This window comes from Pinus tabuliformis, chromosome X (genome assembly GCF_031772625.1).
Source record: "Pinus tabuliformis cultivar Carrire ecotype Pingquan chromosome X, CPIR1, whole genome shotgun sequence".
NCBI classification, from domain to species: Eukaryota; Viridiplantae; Streptophyta; class Pinopsida; order Pinales; family Pinaceae; genus Pinus; species Pinus tabuliformis.
The window spans coordinates 553707217-553712253 of NC_142308.1; the positions used below are offsets into that span (position 1 = coordinate 553707217).

General features: G+C 34.8%; 1 pseudogene; it reads right to left on the bottom strand.

Moving 5' to 3' along the window:
- Positions 1 to 1361: 1361 nt before the first annotated feature.
- Positions 1362 to 3809, bottom strand: LOC149141195 (respiratory burst oxidase homolog protein F-like; annotated as a pseudogene).
- Between the last annotated feature and the right edge of the window lie 1228 nt (positions 3810 to 5037).

Sequence of the window (5037 nt, forward strand, 5' to 3'; positions counted from 1 at the left end):
GAAATAATGAAGAGGAAAGAGTAGGAATGAGGATGTAGAATTAGTGTAAGGACAAACCAAGTTTTCCATATAAGACGACATTGGCATAGGAGAATCCATGACAAGTTTCGTTATAAGCATAGAAATCATGTTATATAAGGAGATTATACAAGGTGAGAACCAAAGTGCAAAGATAAGATAGGAAGGAATAGTGCGGGTGCCATAACATTTATATGCATAGAAGCAAATAGTTATAGCATGCAATTTTGCTTAGAGGAAAAAATGCAACAAATATTTGGATAAGGTCAATAAATTATGTGTATAAAAATTAGGTGATTTATAGATCGAGTGCATAAAAAGATAATGAGAAAATGAAAGTGTGTAGATTAATGCTAAAAAAATATTACATACACAAATTGGCATGAAAAATATAACATAGGAGGAAGCCAAACAAACATGAACATAAATATGAAGAATCAAAATTAAGTTGAAGATTGATGAGGTGATGAAAAGATTGAAAAACTAAAAGTTAAAGACTACTTGACATGTGCATGGAGTTGAAAGATTAAAAGTTAAATATAAATATTAATAGAGATAAAGTAAATTACAAGCTAAAATCAATCAAATTTAAAAATTAAAAATTGAAATAATATTTAATTAAAAAAATATCATAAAAAAGTTTTTCTGAAAAAATCACATAAATGATTATGAACCACAATTAGTGATTAGAAACCAGTTAACCTAAAAAATGTCTATATAATTTCTAAAAAAAAAACTTTTTATAAATCATAAATGACAGAAACTTACTTTTAAAAACATATTAATACAAATAAAGTAATAATAATAATAATAAAATATTAAAATGATTATCAATTTTAATATTTATTATTTCCAATTTAAATTATCTCTGGTAATAATGATAAAAATAAAATATTATTTAAATTATCTCTGATAATAATAATAAAAATAAAATATAACTTAAATTATAGTTTTATATAATTTTCGAGACATTTTGACTGCAAATGCGAGGACCTGGAAACATTTCAGGTCAGATGGAATCTTCCCCTGCTTATACAGTGAGCATTATATTTTGCAATACCATTTCCATCTATCTACAATGCATATCTATTATTTCTTGTTACGGACAATGGCTAAAGGTGGAAATAAGGACAGGTCTCTAATTCTGGAGTCTACTCAGTCAAACTTATATCACAGTTTGTCTTGCTATCTTGATGAAAAAGACAGGAAGGTGTGTGATGTGTTCTTTCTTTCACGTCCAGCTATCAAATGGTTGCCTATGAAATCAAATATTACCTTTATTTTACTAAAAATTAGAATATAATAGCCCTGTAAGTTGAAATAATGTAAACAGCTTGCATGTGTTAAAAATTTTCTTTATGGAACTTGAATTTAGTGTTCATTTTGTGGTTGTAATCTTTGGCGATGGCTCTTAGCTCCTTGGCCAAAATTAGAGGCCCGCAACAGAAAACCCTTGCATTCAACCAACCTTAATATAAGTATGTGATTCTCAAAGGAGCCATAATTCCCTACGTTTGTCAGAAATTTTGAAGGCTTGACTTACCAATTCTGGCGTCTATGTATTTATTAGCAGAAGCAACTTTTGAGAAAACCTATTTCCAATTTGGACTGGCAAAGTGAGCCTTGACCTGCAGACCACCGGATGTTTCAAACAATGGCTTCCTACAGCCCCCAAGTAACGTAATACTACAGAGACTCCAGTCTTGGCGTGATTCAAAGCTTGCACCATTGTAATTAAAGCCAACCTGACATTGCCTTATTCATAAACGCTCGTCAGATAGTTGTGCATTTCAATAGCAACCTAGATTCACAAACATCCAACATTCATTTATATTTTTCAATTCGACAAAATTTGTTATTTGCAAGCTACACGACTAGATGAATATAACCCTGTCGACCATCTTTGCTATTTCATTCATGACCCCCTTGAACCAGTCGAAGGAGCCTTGTTCCCTTGTGACCCAGTAGAAATAAGTGTTCGTCAGACCCCGGTCCTTCCTTTTCCTTTTGGAAGCAGAATCTGCGATTTTCATGTGATTTAACATGTCTTTGAGAATGCTTATGAAGGGAGTAGCGCCAATTTCGAGCCCTATCAACAACAGCACATCATATTTATGGTAATTTTGTGTCAGAACCCCATATGGCCTGTCGATTCAAAGCTTTTGAAACCTGTACATGGTTCATCTTTTTGTTAAATATTTAGAATCTTGGACTTTTTAGTTTTTTATTTCTTTCATTAATGTTCAACATACTTGGATTTGCTTTCGTCGTCTCCTTGAGTCCACACTCCACTCTCAGAAGTCTGCTTTTTCCAGCTGTAGGGGCCTCCATTGTCTTTCAAAGATCTGTGATTAGAACTTACAGCCGACAAAGAAACTTCACGCTCCGCTCTCAGAAGTCTGCTTTTTCCAGCTGTAGGGGCCTCCATTGTCTGCAAAGATCTGTGATTAGAACTTACAGCCGACAAAGAAACTTCATCTTAAAGCTAAAGGAAATAAATTAGTAATCACCTGCGAGAAAACTTACATCACCTGTGTCCAGTATCCAACTGTTCTGATATGCACGCTAATGTGTTCATCATCAGGAGCAGAGGTGATCGAGAATGGATTCTTACATGTAGAAAGTTCAGAAAAAAAATGTAAGAATTGTGGAAGAAACACTAAAAGATCTTATCAACTGATAAATTCTAATGTATGTTCTAAAATTACCATTCGAAAGGCGCGATCTTAGGGCACTGGAGAAATAAATACATTCCACTCTTGTACTCGAAGCCTGTAGGTTTTGACATATGCAAATCTAGGACGTTTCTGTGATAAACTACCACCTGCAAAATAAATAAAGCAGATATGTTGATTGCGCTTGCAAAGGATTTCAAGATACAGATAATACAAGAAAATTGCATATCTGAAGTAAAAAGTATATGACCTTGACAATATTGACAGTATAATTCCCTGCTCTAAATGCCCTCAGTGTGCGCTCGCCACAATATAAAAGTACTTGAACAACAATATACATCCAAATCTGCACGTTCAAATCACGTCATAAATTAAGCCCTGAATTTTCTGGGAGGATAAACATCATCAAATTCTGAAGTAAATTGTCTATGTTTCTTTTCATTTAAGCTAAATTCTCAAGCATTTTAGAACGAAATTAGATATTCATTTCTTACTTTCAATCTTTTAGGGAATAAATTTCGAGGCATTTTACTTCGAAGTTAGACATGTAGTCTAGAATTAACAGAAAATAAGTTGAAATGTCCTTATAGTTTTCTCCCTCCAATCTCGCACGAAGAAAAGGTGAATGGAATGACAATGAGAAGCAGGTAAATCACGACAAATGCATGATGTGAATACCAGAAAGCGTTGAATCCAGTCAGTTTATCAAATTGTCGAGGAAGTTTCACTGAACCTCTTCTAAACCAGGTGGTTGCGAGAACAAAGGCAGTTGTTCTAGTAGTGAATGGGCCCTTCCAACACTTGTCTCCCACTCCCTTCCTCTTGCATTTTTGAGTTGTCCTATGACGCCATTTTCCAAGCTCGAGTCTGAAGACACAGAAAGGAAAAAGAAAAACCCTGAGATAACTCTTGATAACTCTTGCCAAACTGAGCTGAGCCTTGCCCTCAACCCTCCTCCTACGCAAACAATTTCACCAAAGAGACCCCGAGCAGAAGAAGAAGAATCGCAAAGAAAAGCCTAATAGATTTTGTTTTCAAACTCTCTGCCCATAACTAAAATGCCCACCATTCTGTCCGCCCGTAACTGAAGACCATGACGAATACAGTTAAACACATGTCAATGAGGTGGAATAGTTCTGCTCGTCGTCGATTTGTCTCATCACGCCACCACCCAAGAGACAGTTAGGTAAACGAAATTTGGAGGTGCATTAATTCAAAAAGAAGGCATATCTGGTTAAATATGACAATGTTCACATGATTGGTTTAGTGACCTTGTTCGTATAGCATTTTCTATGATACTTATGATAGAGATTTTCTATCAGCGACCATTGAATTAGGGACCTTGCTCTTATGATATATATGGCTATGATCTTGCCCTTGTGATAAATTACAGCAAAGATACAGATCATTTATATGGCTGGAAATAACTAATGATAATTGACAATGATGATTCTTGAGCTGGGTGACAGATGTGATAATGTCTCTATGACATATATGACTATGTGATAATGTCTCTATGACATATATGACTATGATATTGCAATAACTTTCTCTGATTATTGGATGTCAATTTACAATCGAACTTGTGAACTAACTTAAGTTGGCCCTAAGAGGCCTGACGTGATTAATGTGCCTCATTATAGATGTACTTTGTATCTCAGCTAAACAATTGATAAATATCTAATAGAAGAAGAATTTGGATGGGTTTTCCCCCTTGTGGGGTTTTCCTTTGGTCTATAACCAATGTCTCAGTGTCCCTTTTGTGCATATTTTTCTTTTGTTGTTCCTTTATATTTCATTGCAATATTGAGGTTATTGTTATTTCTACATAGTTGTTAATGATGTTAAGATATTATGGGATGAATGTGATATGAAAATGATGAAAAGTTTAAAATGTAACTATCAATAGCAAAGAACAATATAGCCCTAAGAAGAATTAACAACGTCTCTATTAGAGACCCCCAAGCATTACACTTTCAAGATCATGAGAGTTATCAAGGGGCAATGCATCATAACCTTGGTTGATGGGTTGTGCTAGTAGTAAGAATGGGTCTCCCACAGAAGAATTTGAAGGCCTCGACATGATGGTAGCAGATGGGTACAACCTGGCTTGCGTGAGTAATCCTAGGTTTGAGCATAACACTCGGTAATTAGACTTTTACTAATGATTTCTATGTAATGTATCTTGCAAATACTAATGCAATGTTGGGGGTTCAATGGTTGTACTCTTTGGGAAAATTCACTATGGACTACCAAGCAATGGAGATGGAATTCAAATCATCGAATGGCAACAAAGTACCATTGAGAGGCAATACTAATGGTGCTCCTCAAATCATTTCCGCCA